Source organism: Oncorhynchus mykiss, chromosome 2 (assembly GCF_057628025.1).
Source record: "Oncorhynchus mykiss isolate SJ-2025 chromosome 2, ASM5762802v1, whole genome shotgun sequence".
NCBI lineage: Eukaryota > Metazoa > Chordata > Actinopteri > Salmoniformes > Salmonidae > Oncorhynchus > Oncorhynchus mykiss.
The window spans coordinates 61,820,961-61,837,494 of record NC_143023.1 but is presented as its reverse complement, the minus strand read 5'-3'; the positions used below and the strand labels follow the sequence as shown (position 1 = coordinate 61,837,494).

The 16,534-nt window shown below is 43.3% G+C and overlaps 1 long non-coding RNA gene across 1 annotated transcript; it reads right to left on the bottom strand.

The window, feature by feature from the left end:
* Positions 1-338: 338 nt before the first annotated feature.
* Positions 339-15,815, bottom strand: LOC110512213 (uncharacterized). The gene is made up of 10 exons (XR_016487603.1): positions 15,691-15,815; positions 13,879-13,941; positions 13,538-13,699; positions 13,133-13,222; positions 12,817-12,935; positions 12,499-12,649; positions 12,075-12,371; positions 886-5,475; positions 666-741; positions 339-545 (listed from the first exon to the last, which is right to left on the bottom strand). It is a non-coding gene; the product is annotated as an uncharacterized LOC110512213 (long non-coding RNA).
* Between the last annotated feature and the right edge of the window lie 719 nt (positions 15,816-16,534).

The window sequence follows — 16,534 nt, the reverse complement described above, 5'->3', positions numbered from 1 at the left end:
CTGTAGATGTCTGAATGACATTTAGAAGCTCACATTCCTAGTTACAGGAGTGGGAGCTAATAAGGGATCAAAAGTCCCAGATGGAATTTTGATGTTGAGTAGCCTATAGTGGATCTTCCTTAAGGAGTATAAACTAATGGTAAGCTAGTCCACTGACAGCCTGTTTCAAATATAGCCTTATTGTACATGAGCATGCCTGAAGGAGAGGGAGAGAGAGACGGAACACTGGCTAGCAGACCTAATCCCCTTATTAAGGAGTATAAACGAATGGTAAGCTAGTCCACTGACAGCCTGGTTCAAATATAGCAGCATTAGGGGATTCAAAATGAAAACAGAAATGAGCAACAAAAATAAAAATGTTGTATTGAGGCCAGTTGTGGTGCCCTCCTCAGATGTAGCCTAGCAAAAGCAACTGACATGGGCTGCACGTCATCCAGGCTACCCATCAGAGGACCCAGAGGACTTGCAGGTGACCAAGCGTTTCCAGGCCTTCTGGACTCCCCAGAAGAAGTCCCGGATGCCTTTCCTCATCTTGGATAATTTAACTGGCAAGAAGATGAAAATATGTAAGAATTTCAGATGGACAATTGTCTGATAAAACAATAATTTATTACTTCTTTATACATAATTGTCCCATAAGAACATTTCTCCCCAGGAATACTCACTCATAGGTGGAGAATCCACAGCAATGTACATCTCTGGCTGGTTTGTAGTGTCTGTAAGGACGATGCTCATGTTGGACTGTGATCAGAATTCAAGAATGCACAATTAAACTTCAATTTCACTTCCTTTACATATTCCTATAATTATACAACTATACTTACTGGTGCCGATATCAAAAAGCACAACCAATGACCATTCAAGAGTAATCTGAGCTTGTCTTACCTTTCTGTTGGTGGCATAATGCACCCCCTCAGATTCCAAATCCTCCACATCATCACTGCATGAGTCTTCAAGGTCTGAGGTCTCGCGGTCATATGGGTTGGAAACTGAGGGTTTCAAGATGGCCAGTAGCTTGTGGGAAACAATGACAGAGACAATGGAAAGCATCTCCTGATCCTCAAATAAATCAGCAATTTTCAAGGAGCGTTTCAAACGCTTGACCTTCCCAAGGTCAGTGTAGATGGCATCTGCCAGCTTCGATGTCATCTTAGAATTGAAACTTTTTTGCTGGCTTTCCATTTCCTCAATCAGATATTTGGCCACCTCATCGTCGAACAATCGGATCAGCTCAGTCACCAGATCACTGATCTGGATGCGCTGACGCTTCTTGGTCCTTTTTGGCATACGGCATATCTTCTTGACAAGCTTCATCAGGACTTCTTCTAATATAAGCTCCCTAATGAAGCTGGTGGAACCGGATGTCACTTGTTCCACAGTGGACCACTCCGGCTGTTCAATCTCAGTCTTCATGCAGCTCTGCTCAGCTTTCTTATTCAAAGATTGACGGGTTGTCATTTCATTAAACAAGGCTGTCAATTCTTTCAAGTTGAGTGTAGATTCCAGATTTTTGGTGCTTTGAAGTTTGGATGGTGCATCCATAATTCCATTCGTGACAAGACAGACAATGTCCTTGTGCAGCTTGGGTGCCTTGTGGCACAGTATCTTCTGTAGGGCTTCCTCTGTGCCATAGCGTTGCATCAACTTGCTATGCACAGACAGCACCAACTGAAAGATGTCTGTTGCCTTCAGGCAGACATTTGCTTCCCTCCACCTGTTAGTCACCCTCACCCACAGAGCACTGGACAGCTTGTTGGTCACATCCTCAACTAGGGTCCAGCTGGCCAGTTTATCCTGGGTCCGAGGAACAATCAGAGACCGCAGCCGGACAATGATATCCATCACCGCCTCTACATGAACAATAATATACACCGGTTGGGATGCCTTCACCTCAGCCGAGCCACATCGGCTCTTAACGATGACCTTGTCCTGGTCTGTCCTTAGGCAGATGTCTGAGGAGAGCGGCCTGATAGAGACTTTGGGTACGATTGAACCCAGACGGTTGACTTCCCTGGTGACTGCACTCGCAATGGCTGTTGTCATCTCCCCGCTGCCACGGCTCAAAGCTCGCCTCAGAGCATCAGGAGAGCCCATTTGCTCCTCCAGCTCTCTGCAGAGGGCACTTACAATCCTTGCACTTGAGGGGCGGGAGTACGGCGTCTTGAGATCCTTAGTCATTTCCAATGCTGAGGTAACGTCTGGGTAATCGGACATGTCCCGAAGGACAGAAACCACCATGTCCATTGCCACATCAGAGAGAGTGGTGGTTGGGGATGACACAGGTGATGCAAAGTCTTCTGCGTCAAGCTCATACCCATGAAGCAGCTTGGTGATCAGGTCTACAACCACCTCTGGTGTGGAATGTAAACTGGGAGAGTCCTTGTCGGAGGTCTCAATCATACAGGATTCAATTTCACTCAAAGCCCCTCTGACCATGATGTTTGTCTCAGAGTCATCAGGTACATGGTTCTCTTTGAGGTTTTTGATACCTGCCTCACACAGCTCTCTCACATGGATGTTCTCGGAAGACATCACTGCTTCTTGAATAGTAGGTGGTTGATTGACTATGGTTGTAGCCATGATTGTCCTTACCATCAGAGGACAAAGCTTTGCAACCAGTTCATACTGCTTAAAGTTCTCAGAGCGGCTGTAGTTTATGGGTACCTCAGGGATGTCAAGGCCCTGAAATAGCATCTTCCGTACCAGTTTGCCCACTACACCCTCCAGTAGGCAATTAGTAGGGCTCGGGGTCTCATTCCCTCTGCCACTGGAAGGTAACTTTAGCTTCTTGTGAAGGCCATGAATGGCCTCACTTTGCGCAATACAGCCCTCAACAGGCAACTCCTCCACTGCAATCGTGTGCATAACCACATTGACGTCGTTGGTGTGGGATCCAATCAAAAGCTTCTTATAGGTTGGGTCTGTGACATATTGTAAAACACCCCCGCCTGTCTTTAAGTTCTGAGCTTTATCTCCAAATGTCCTATCCAGGAGACACAATACTGACTCAGAAAGTGGGTCAGTGAACTCCTGGAGCTCTAGGCTGCTCTCAACTTTGAAGGGGCTGAGGCTACAGCTGATCTGGGAGCTGTAATAAGAAGCCTGCAGCTCTCTCTTGGACTCCAATCGGTCATGCAGCTTTGGATATAAGGCATCTGCAATATAGTCTGTGAGCCGCTCATCCAAATTAACAGAGAAAATATTATTCAGGCTTTTGTTGGAAGCCTCCTCTTTGGTTTTCCTCAGGATGTCCCATACAGCTTCCCTTGGGGCAGAACCAGAAGTGCAAACATGTCCATTGGATGGTGCCTGGGTGCCAGTAAGGGATTCCTTGATCAAGAAACTCTGGAGTTCGGTGGCCACTTCCTTAGACATCTCCCTTCTGATCTTCAGAACAGCAGGTGTCAGTGTAGCTTTCTCCGAGGTCAAAGGTGTCAGAACTCTGGTCAAAGTTGAGGGGCATCTGATATGATCACCCAGACCCTCTAAGTCATCAGAGCAGGACATCTTGGCAACTTTAAATAAAACCAAACTAATAAGGTTCTGAGCCACAGCAGATGATTTTTCTGATGCTGCCTGGAGTGTCTCTGAACTAACCTGATTGGAGGCAGCCATCTTTGTTGTTGCCCTGGTAATGATGTTACTCACAGGCTTGATGGAGTAGCTCATAAACTGGGATCTCAGGCTTTCAAAGACTCCCTTCACTATTTCTGCCTTCAGGTCTTTGTCAGTGGCAAATACACACGACTGAACAGCATAGTGAGATACAGGGAGAGATATGCCCAAAGGTGAAGCCACATCTGTGATATGGATGGAGGACTCTGAGGGTGTCCCCTCAAGGCGCCTCTGCAGCAGCTTTATCATCTCCAGGACTCTGGCATTGTCCTGTGGTGAGGTGGAACACTCTCCTGAGAGGTTCTCACTATCTAGTGTGTTCTGGATTCCAAGCAGTGCTGTGCTGAGTATCCTCCTGTCATGGGGAAGCACTCCCCTCAGTGCAGAAGAGGACCGGCTCTGTGGTGCTGGTGTGTTGCATGGTGTTGATGCACCAGAGACGTCACTTCCACTGTCATCATCTTTTTTGGTCCTCATTATAATAAGGATTTCGTCAATGATCTCATCACTGTAGACTTCTAAGTCCTCTGTGGTAACATGGGCAGTTGGGGTGGCGATACCCAGAGTACGACCCCCAAGAAGTTTGAAGGATGTCTCCGACCCACTGCCAAGAGGGCCAACAGACACACATTGCAGTATTTCGCTGGATGACGAAGAACAACTGGAGGAGAGATCAAGCAGCTCCTCCTCCAAAGTCGGAGAGGAGGAAAGAATTCCCTCCATTTTCAGGACAGAGATAACATCCGCAAGTGTTGAATCTACAAGGTCCTCACCTAGTGGGCTACTCCTTAAGTGGCTGACAAACATCCTTGTAGGAGAATGGGAGACTGTGGTGGGAGATGGAGAGCCCTCCTCACCATTCACACTTGACCGCGCCTCCACAATTGCTAAAGACTGGGAGATGACGGAACATACAAGTCCGCCAGCCCGCTCAATAATGGAGGGGAGGGAAACAACCAAAGGGGCTGGAGGTGTCACACTCCCTCCTTGGCCATTTCTATCTTGGCTGAGGCAGATCGACGAGACCTCAGTAGCAAATTGATTCTCCCGCACAGGGCTGCTGCTAGAGTCAGGTCCAGGAACATTTGAAATGGAGCTTACAGTCAGGGAGCAAGGAATGTCACTCCTACTGTCTGAAAGCTTGATGGAGCACGAGGAAGGGAGGCTGCTGGAGGAGAGGTTGGTGTTGGTCTCGTCGCTGGAGATTGAGGAGAAAGGGGCCAAGGTCAGTTTGACAGGGATGATATGCCCACGACCTACCACAGCAGATAAGGTTCCAGAGTAGTCAGTGGCAGTAGGTGGTTTAGCAGGTGGTGGTTTAGCAGGTGTTGGTTTAGCAGGCGTTGGTTTAGCAGATTGTGGTTTAGCAGGTGGTGGTTTAGCAGATTGTGGTTTAGCAAGTGGTGGTTTAGCAGGTGGTGGTTTAGCAGATTGTGGTTTAGCAGATGGTAGTTTAGCAGATGGTGGATTGGCAGAACATGACCTAGCAGCCAGGAGGTTCTTAGTAGAGATCTGACTGGAGAAAGAGTGTGCTCGTTCCTCACTGGACAGAGAACTGCTGCTACAATAAGTCTGGACAGCAGTGACTGGTTCATCAATGGAGATTGGGGAGGACCTACTGTCAGGACTCTGAGGGAGACAGATGACATTGACTTTGGAGAGTAGGGAGGTACAGCTGACAGAGCCCTGGGTTGAATCTTCGTTGGTGTCTTTGCTGATGGGGAGCATATTCTCTGCAGCACTTTCTGAAGCTCTCAGCCTTATAAGGTCAACCAAGGCAGGGATCAGGATGCTATTTACCTCCTCCAATACTGAGCTCGTTATGTGCCCAATCATGAGCAGCAAGTCCCTAACAGTAATCTGTATATATGAACATCAACAGAATTGATTAAGATTCACAGTATGTTGGAAATCAAAACACATGTTAATACATTTCAAATTATTTTAAAAAGTAAATATAACAAGTATACCTTTCTTTTTTAGCAATTACTCTATGTCAAATGTGTGGTCTCCATTGTTGCAACTTAATCATCTTCCTCATCTAGACTTTTTACATTTACCAAAGTGGCAAAGGCATTTCACATCATATTATCCAATTACAGTGGCAAGACAAAGTATATGAACCCTATTGGAATTATCGGAATGTCTGCATAAATTGGTCATAAAATTAGATTTAATCTTCATCTAAATCACAACAACAGATTAACACATTCTGCTTAAACTAATAACACACAAATTATTGTATTTTTATTGTCTATACTGAATACATCATTTAAACATTCACAGTGTAAGTTGAAAAAAGTATTTGAACCCCTAGGCTAATGACTTTTCCAAAAGCTAATTGGAGTTAGCTAACCTGGAGTACAATCATTGAGACGAGATTGGAGATGTTGGTTAGAGCTGTCTGCCCACAAAATTTGAGTTTGCTATTCACAAGAAGCATTGCCTGATGTGAACCATGCCTGAAACAAAAGAGATCCCAGAAGACCCAATATTAAGAATTGTTGACTTGGATAAAGCTGGAAAGGGTTACAAAAGTATCTCTAAAAGCCTTGATGTTCATCACTCCACGGTTAGACAAATTGTATATAAATGGAGAAAGTTCAGCACTGTCGCTACTCTCCCTAGGAATGGCCGTCCTGCAAAGATGACTGCAAGAGCACAGCGCAGAATGCTCAATGAGGTTAAGAAGAATCTTAGTGTTAGCTGAAGACTTAAAGAAATCTCTGGAACATCCTAACATCTCTGTTGACGAGTCTACGCTATGTAAAACACTAAACAAGAATGGTGTTCATGGAGGACACCACGGAAGAAGCCAGTTAGTATAATTTAATTAAGCCAATGTGCTTTCATCAATTGAAAGCCTTCATCTATTTTATGATTATTTGTAAGATTTCTTGTTTGCATAAAATAGACGCAGACCAGTCTTTAAATAATAGGTAATAGAATTTATTCTCGGAGCGCGCTGCCACTCAAACACATGCATCAGTTTAAATACAGATCATGACGTCATTTCACTGCCTTAACCGAACCCCCTCCTGTCGACCGGGACAAAGTAAGGTGAAAAGTTCATTCTAACTTACTAACACACTCCCAGATAACTTTTGACCCCTCAACATTATCGATCACCACTGAACTGACAGTTTTAACTAACAGAAACCCTAGGAATGCACTCACTGCCTAATCTAAGAACCCCAGAGCTAAGTTTCAGGTTGGGTCAACCATAGGCTAACGACCTTATGTGTTTACACAGTCCACAACCCATTTGTTCCTGCCCAGTTGGAATGGTGTTCTTTAACATTTTATTACTCCTTTCTCCTGTCACACAATTTCTTCTTATGAACTCATATTGCCTATTAAACATAATATAAAAGAGTATAAGTTTACTTACAGTTCCATTTAAAATGATTTGTTCAGTCATATTAATCATAATTTCCTAACAAAGCCACCGACTGTCCAAATAAAAACATTGCTGCACGTTTGAAGTTCGCAAAAGAGCATCTGGATGTTCCAGATTCTGTGGAGAGATGAAACTAAAGTTCAGTTGTTTGAAAGGAACACACAACACTGTGTGGAGAGAAAAAAAGCACAGCACACCAATATCAAAACCTCATCCCAACTGTAAAGTATGGTGAAGGGAGCATGGTATCATGGTTTGGAGCTGCTTTGCTGCCTCAGTGTCTGGACAGCTAGCTATCATCGATGGAAAAATGAATCGCCAAGTTTATCAAGACATTTTGCAGGAGAATGTAAGGCTGTTCGCCAATTGAAGCTCAACAGAAGTTGGGTGATGCAACAGGACAACGACCCAAAACACCAAAGTAAATCAACAACAGAATGGCTGCAACAGAAGAAAATATGCCTTCTGGAGTGGCCCAGTCAGAGTAGGGGACCTCAACCCGATTGAGATTCTGTGGCAGGGCCTCAAGAGAGCGGTTCACACCAGACATCCCAAGAATATTGCTAAACTGAAACAGTTTTGTAAAGAGGAATGGTATAAAATTCCTACTGACCGTTGCTCAGGTCTGATCTGCAACTACAGAAAACGTTGAGGTTATTGCTGCCAAAGTAGGGTAAACCGTTTATTAAAACCAAGGGTTCACATAAACTCAGCAAAAAAATAAACGTCCTCTCACTGTCTACTGTGTTTATTATCAGCAAACTTAACATGTGAAAATAATTGTATGAACATACAAGATTGAACAACTGAGACATCTTCTTAAGGCTAGGGGAACCCCTCGACAACATCCGCTGAAATGGCAGAGATAAAAAAAAAATTCGAAATATTTAACTTTCATACATTCACAAGTGCAAAACACCAAATTAATCACTAACCTTTGATGATCTTCATCAGATGGCACTCATAGGACTTCATGTTACACAATACATGTATGTTTTGTTCGATAAAGTTCATATTTATATCCAAAAATCTCAGTTTAAATTGGAGCGTTATGTTCAGTAATGTTGTGCCTCGAAAACATCCTGCGAATTTGCAGAGAGCCACAACAATTTACAGAAATACTCATCATAAACTTTAATAAAATATACAAGTGTTATTCACAGAATTAAATATATACTTCTCCTTAACCTCTCTGATCTCCCAAACCCGGATCCGGTATCGTGACTACAGCCTCAAGCTCATTACCATAACGCAACGTTAACTATTCATGAAAATCGCAAATGAAATGAAATAAATATGCCATCTCTCAAGCTTAGCCTTTTGTAAACAACACTGTCATCTCAGATTTTCAAAATATGCTTCTCAACCATAGGAAAACAATAATTTGTGTAAAAGTAGCTAGCTAGCGTAGCATTTAGCGTTAGCATTAGCGTTAGCATCCAGCACGCAACATTTCAACAAAAACATAAAAGCCTTCAAATAAAATAATTTACCTTTGAAGAACTTCTGATGTTTTCAATGAGGATACTCTCAGTTAGATAGCAGATGCTCAGTTTTTCCAAAAAGATTATTTGTGTATTAGAAATAGCTCCGTTTTATACATCACATTTGGCTACCAAAAAAAACTGAAAATTCAGTCCTCAAAACGCGAACTTTTTTCCAAATTAACTCCATAATATCGACTGAAAACATGGCAAACGTTGTTTAGAATCAATCCTCAAGGTGTTTTTCACATATCTCTTCAATGATATATCGTTCATGGAAGCATGGTTTCTCCCCTCAATCAAATGGAAAAGTACAAGCAGCTGGCAATTGCGCACCGAATCCCACGCAGGACACCAGGCGGACACCTGGAAAATGTAGTCTCTTATGGTCAATCTTCCAATGATATGCCTACAAATACGTCACAATGCTGCTAACACCTTGGGGGAACGACAGAAAGTGTAGGCTCATTCCTTGCGCAATCACAGCCATATAAGGAGACAATGGAAAACAGAGCTTCAGAAATTCTGCTCATTTCCTGGTTGACGCATCATCTTGGTTTCGCCTGTAGAATGAGTTCTGGGGCACTTACAGACAATATCTTTGCAGATTCTGAAACTTCAGAGTGTTTTCTTTCAAAAACTGTCAAGAATATGCATAGTCGAGCATCTTTTCGCGACAAAATATTGCGCTTAAAACGGGAACGTTTTTTATCCAAAAATGAAATAGCGCCCCTAGAGATCAAAGAGGTTAATGCAACCGCTGTGTCAGATTTCGAAAAAGCTTTACGGAAAAAGCACACCATGCAATAATCTGAATACAACGCTCAGACACAAACACAAGCCATACATGTTGTGGAGTCAGTAAAAGTCAGAAATAGCGTTATAAATATTCACTTACTTTTGATGATCTTCATCAGAATGCACTCCCAGGAATCACAGTTCCACAATAAATGTTTGTTTTGTTCGATAAAGTTCATCTTTATGTCCAAATACCTCCTTTTTGTTAGCGCATTTAGTTCACCAATCGAAATTCACAAGGCGCGGTCAAGTCCAGATGAAAAGTCAAAACAGTTCTATTACAGTTCGTAGAAACATGTCAAACGATGTATAGAATCAATCTTTAGGATGTTTTTATCATAAATCTTCAATAATGTTTCAACCGGACAATTCCTTTGTCTTTAGAAATGAAAAGGAACGCAGCTCGCTCTCACGGCCGCCCGCGTGCATGACTTAGCTCATGGCCTTCTGCCAGACCTCTTAGTCAAACAGCTCTTATTCGCTCCCCCTTCATAGTAGAAGCCAGAAACATTGTTCTAAAGACTGTTGACATCTAGTGGAAGCCTTATTGGTAAGTGCAATATGACCCCATTTAGACTGAAAGGCAAGGAGTTGAAAAACTACAAACATCAGATTCCCCACTTCCTGGTTGGATTATTCTCAGGTTTTCACCTGCCATATGAGTTCTGTTATACTCACAAACATCATTCAAACAGTTTTAGAAACGTCGGAGAGTTTTCTATCCAAATCTACTAATACTATGCATATATTAGCTTCTGGGCCTGAGTAGCAGTCAGTTTACTCTGGGCACGCTTTTCATCCGAACGTGAAAATACTGCCCCCTATCCCAAACAGGATAAACTGAACATGTGGCTAACAGAAATGGAATAATGTGTCCCTGAACAAAAAGGGGGTTCAAAATCAAAAGTATTTGCCAGTTCTTGCTGTGAGATGTTACCCCACTCTTCCACCTGTAAGTTCCCAGACATTTCTGGGGGGGGATGGCCCTAGCCCTCACCCTCCGATCCACTTCGCTGGCCATGGCAGAACACGGACATTCCTTTTTTTTGTGTGAATTTTACCCCGTTTTCTCCCCAATTTCATGGTATCCAATTGTTTAGTAGCTACTATCTTGTCTCATCACTACAACTCCCGTACGGGCTCGGGAGAGACGAAGGTTGAAAGTCATGCATCCTCCGATACACAACCCTACTGCTTCTTAACACAGCGTGCACCCAACCCGGAAGCCAGACGCACCAATATGTCGGAGGAAACACCGTGCACTAACCTTGGTTAGGATATCCCTGCCAGCCAACCCCTCCCTAAACCGGACGACGCTAGGCCACGGACCTCCCGGTGGTGGCCGGTGGTGGCCGGTTATGACAGAGCCTGGGCGTTAACCCAGAGTCTCTGGTGGCACAGCTGGCGCTGCAGTACAGAGCCCTTAACCACTGCGCCACCCGGGAGGCACAGTGGACATTCCTGTCTTGCAGGAAATCTCGCACAGAACGAGCAGTATGGCTGGTGGCATTGTCATGCTGGAGGGTCATGTCAGGATGAGCCTGCAGGAAGGATACCACATGAGGGAGGAGGTTGTCTTCCCTGTAACGCACAGTGTTGAGACTGCCTGCAATGACAACAAGCTCAGTCCGATGATGCTGTGACACATCGCCCAAGACCATGAAGAACCCTCCACCTCCAAATCGATACCGCTCCAGAGTACAGGCCTCGGTGTAATGCTCATTCCTTCGACGATAAACGCGAATCCGACCATCACCCCTGGTGAAACAAAACCATGACTCGTCAGTGAAGAGCACTTTTTGACAGTCCTGTCTGGTCCAGCGATGGTGGGTTTGTGCCCATTGGCGACGTTGTGCCGGTTTCCTTACAACAAGCCTACAAGCTCTCAGTCCAGCCTCTTTCAGCCTATTGCGGACAGTCTGAGCACTGATGGAGGGATTGTGCATTCCTGGTGAAACTCGGGCAGCTGTTGTTGCCATCCTGTACCTGTCCCGCAGGTGTGATGTTCGGATGTACCGACCCTGTGCAGGTGTTATTACACGAGGTCTGCCACTGCGAGGACAATCAGCGGTCCGTCCTGTCTCCCTGTAGCGCTGTCTTAGGCATCTCACAGAACGGACATTGCAATTTATTGCTCTGGCCACATCTGCAGTCCTCATGCGTCCTTGCAGCATGCCGAAGGCACGTTCACGCAGATGAGCAGGAACCCTGGGCATCTTTCTTTTGAGGTTAATAGAAAGGTTAGTATAAAGGCCTCTTTAGTTTCCTAAGTTTTCATAACTGTGACCTTAATTGCCTATCGTCTGTAAGCTGTTAGTGTTTTAACGATCGTTCCACAAATGCATGTTCATTAATTGTTCATGGTTCATTGAACAAGCATGGGAAACAGTGTTTATACCCTTTAAAATGAAGATCTGTGAAGTTATTTGGATATATATGAATTATCTTTCAAAGAAAGGATCCTGAAAAAGGGAAGTTTCTTTTTTTGCTGAGTGTACTTTTTCCACCCTGCACTGTGAATGTTTACACCGTGTGTTCAATAAAGACATGAAAAAGTATCATTGTTTGTCTATTGTTGTGACTTAGATGAAGATCAGATAACATTTTATGACCAATTTACGCAGAAGTCCAGGTAATTCCAAAGGGTTCACATACTTTTTCTTGCCACTGTACTTGGATATGGATTTCCCAGTAGATGGGAGACAGGGAAGCAGTAATATGCCTACAGCCCCCAAAGAGTGAAATCTGGGAACATGTTCATGACCAAAATGACCTACCACTGACGGGCTAGCTGAATGTGGTGAGCAGGTCATCACAGAAGACAAGGTTCCAGAGTGATCAGAGTCACTGCTAGGTCTTTCAGATGGTGGTCTGGCAGAACGTGGTCTGGTAGTTTGTGGTCTGGCAATATGTGGTCTGGCAGTATGTAGCCTAGCAACCTCGAGGTTCTCAGTCGAGATCTGACTGGAAAGAGTGTCCATCGAGGAGGTGGAGTGTCTGAAGGGAGAGTCCATTCCCAGAGGTGTGTGTGTCTCCATGCCCAGGGGTCTCCAATCTCCCATCTGGCTACCAGGCTAAGAGAGACGGGTGAGAAAGAGAGGCAAATGGATGAAGATACCAACAGAAACACTGAGGTCCTACTGCTGCTTAAGCAACTGTGAGTTGATATCAGCCCTAGGAGTGCCGCTGTTCCATCCTTACCTGTCCAATCACCGACCAGCGGATTCGGCGCTCCAGGCGCAGCTCCCTGCACACTTCTCTTTCCAGCTCCTTAAGCCTGAGGCGGCGTTTCACATCCCAAGCCAGTTCGGCCAAGTGAAGGTTCTTCCCCTCTTCCATTTCACTCTGAAACCTTCACATACAAGGGAACATAAAACATGATTAACCTTCATTTTTCTACAACTCAAACTGTCCACCATATCTATTTCTTAAGTTATTGCTAGATAGGTCAACGTGATTCCACACCTTTGCTTATGTTTTTTTTTACAAATTTGAGTAAAAGATTCTAATAACACTCACGTGTTCTTGAAGTAGTTTCTACCCTTGGCAATGAGCCAATCTCTAATATCCGTCAGTGAGATGTGGGACGGAACCTCCCCTTGCTGCTGCAAGACTAGGAACTGCTTCAAAAGCATTTTCTGAGAGAGAGAGAGAGATTAATTTGCACCATTCCACAAGTTTTTCCTGGTCTTGTCACGTGATCAGAAAACCCTTTCCCGATCCATGAGCGACAGCAAGTTACATACACAGTTGGAATAAAACGCATGGAAAGGTGTCTTACAATATAGCATTTGTGTTTTTATAATTGTGCATCTAGAAAGCAGACCACTCTAACCTGCTGGGCACAGCACTGCTTCTCCCACAGCAACTGAACTGACTTGATGTAGCTACTGTAGCGATTGTACTCTTTACACGTACACAGCACCTGAAAGGGAGGAGCCACAAAAGAGCCATTTTTAGAGGAAGTTCATGTGTACAAACACCCAATCCCAAATCTACCTCTACCCGAAACCCCAATGTTGATTGATTTTGCCTGTATTTAACCAGGTAAGACATTAAGAACACATTCTCTTTTACAACCTGCATTAACAATGACCATATGTAGATTTGGATTTGTGTAAACTAAGCAAAATGGCAAACATTTCACCTAGCCATCATATTGCTTACACCTGTCCAATTTTCTCAGTTCCATATAAGTGTCACTTTTAGATTTTGGAAAGAAAAGGGAGGTCTGCCTTGCCTTCTCATTTGAGGTGATGAGGCCTTGCTTCACCAGCCGCTTCTTCCTTTCCGGATGGCGGAAAAAACTCTTCAGGTGTTTGTCGTGGAGGCAGTTATAACTAACATCTATGACTCTCATGTTGGGGTCCAACAGGTCAAACCCTGGGGTCTCCTGATGGAGCTGTGGATTGTGTTTTAACAAACCTCAATGTCAGGGCAATGGATACTACAGTGGGAATGGTTTTGGAATTAGGACTGAAAATGGGAAGGAAGTAATTAAAAATATATAATTAGGAAACATTTCATTTGAAAGAAATTGAGGATCTCAGATCATTTGGAATGTCATACTATCACACTAACCTTCTCCCCCAGTTTTCCTCTGAAGAATACAGGGAATGTCCTTTCTGGGGCTTCCTGTAACCCCTACAAAGACAGAGACAATCATGACAGAACTTTATAGATGTGGGGTTTTGGTAATGGTTTTGATAGTAGACCCCATCCCTGTCACTTGGTTTGTAATAATTCCACCTTTTGCCAATTCACTTGCATGAAAAATGTTGAATCAAGCTTATCTCTAAAACAAATGTGTTTGATCCATTTACATTGTTAAACTATCCTTAAACTAGTCAACTAGCCGTAGGCCTACATGATGACTGATTCTGTAGGCTACATATTCATCTCATAGACTTTCATCGTCCATCTTTAGAATTATACAAATGTGAAGCGATATTAATATGAAGAGCGAACAAAGCATTATCCTAGGCCTACTCACATTTTCTTCTTCTTTGCTGGCACTTTTTGACATAGTAGGTATATTGACTAATATTGTAAACAAGTGATGTCATAACTGAAACTTGATTATCCTTTGTCTCCAGAAAAGGTATGCCCGATGCCCTCAAGTAAACGTCCACTATCTGATAGACCTATGTTGTTGTACTGATATAAACACTATGAAAGGATATTGTAGCCTTAACCTACTGATATAGTCTACAGGCTTATTTATGGTGTGCCCGCTCCATAAAGCGCACCTCCAGTTGTGCCTGGGCTTGCTGCAACACGTGCACTCTGTTGCCAAGCCTTCCACAGAATCATATCTCAACCCTAAAATGTGATCCACATGTATTCGATGTCGAAATTGTCAGTCATTTGCAGTGATGGATTTAAAGCATTACCACGACTACGTCTATATTATTCAATTATTGCACCCACACTGCTTGGGCGCGCCAACAAGCTTCTGCATAGCAAAGGGCTAAAATAGAAGACAGTTATATTTCTGATGCAGATCACACTGCAAGTCCTGCCTCTCCCATCTCCTCATTGGTTTATAGAAGCACGTACCAACGTCTCCTCATTGGTTATACCCACGTGGGTGACTGAAAAACCAAAGAGGTCAGTGGCGGTAAGGCACCTAATTTATGAAAGTTGCCAATCGCAATATAGAATCAAGAGAAGAAAAAGCCTGGAAGGAGGAGAGATGACTAGAAACGATTCGGTTGACCGTTTTATGTGTGGATGAATTGGTGGTGTAAAGGACCTTGGTTCACACAGGGTCATGTTTGGCGAGTCAGTGGACAAGTATCCTGCCTCTATTGTATTGTGTTTTTGAGAAAATGGGGGTCGTATTAGCAGTAACTGCAAAAAGTTACTGTGAAACCAAGGTAAATGGCAGTAACTGAACTTACTGCCTTTTAGCTTGGTTTCAACCTGCCCTTGGCTGCAGTTACTGCGTTTTACCTTTGTATCATATCATTTTATTCTGATAGTGATGCAATCAAACCTGTATGACACTGACTGACAGCTACACACACATACATTGCTAATCTAGGGATACAACACCATGGCACAGCATTCCCGGGGGAAATTATGGTTCAATTTGCCCTGAAACGCCGACATCCAGACACTGGTAAGAACTAGCATAGACTAACAATGCTCCCTACTCGCATAAGAGATCTGCAATTGATACTAATGTCAATCTATTAGCCACATAATCAATTATATTCAGAAATTTCATCTGCTGGTTTCTTCACGATTTCTAGCCAGTGACAGCCACTTAGCTAAAAATACCAAAACTTCAAAACCTACCTAGCTAGCATTAGCATGAAGCAATAGATTTGTGCTACATGTTCCCATAAGAGACGAGCAACAGTTTATACTAGCTTCAATCTATTATACCTGGATTTAATATCATCCTTTTAGTTGTATTCTGACATTCAATGGGTTATTTGAATCCGTAACGTTACACCACACACACACGATCTTTAGCCAGCTGACGGTCAGTTGGACGTGCACCCCATACTGAATTGTCAAAAGCCACGCACACTCTTTTTCCGGATGAGCGCACACACAGCATTGCTAGCTCATTAATAATATATCCACTCACATGTTTAGGATTTCTGGTTTTCTTTTATATTCCAGTATTGCGTGACTGTCCTGGTCAGGGAAGTTAAAAATCCCAAATTGTATCCATCACCTTTGTTGGTGCATATGTAATTAGTACAACAAGCTTTGACATGCCAAACGTGTGCTCAATGTGTCTGCTTCAGTGCCATCTTTACATGAATGCGGAAAAAACTGTTTTGCATGACTTCCACCAATCCCTGTGGCCTAGATGATTAGTATCAATGCGGATCAAAGTTGCCATGTGAGGGTGTATTAGGACAGTACAACCACGTCAATACTAGGTTTTATTCCTGTCAATGTCCATCCATGCAATATTTTTGTATTTGTAAATAAAAATGAAAATGTAAGAGCCTTTTTGAGGGAGCAGGTATGAAATTAATAGATGAACTGAGTTTTGACAGTGAAAATTATTAAGATAATGTTTGCACAAGATAAAATCAACATTGATTATATCCTATATTATAGAATAACTGAAAAGGATTATGATCATATGTTTGCACACCAGAAAATGTCACTATTAATTATTATCATCCATGACAGATTAGAATCATTAGGATGCATGTCCCTGATTATTTGCTCTATTTAGTTCAGTTGAGTTTGAGGGCCACATTTCAAC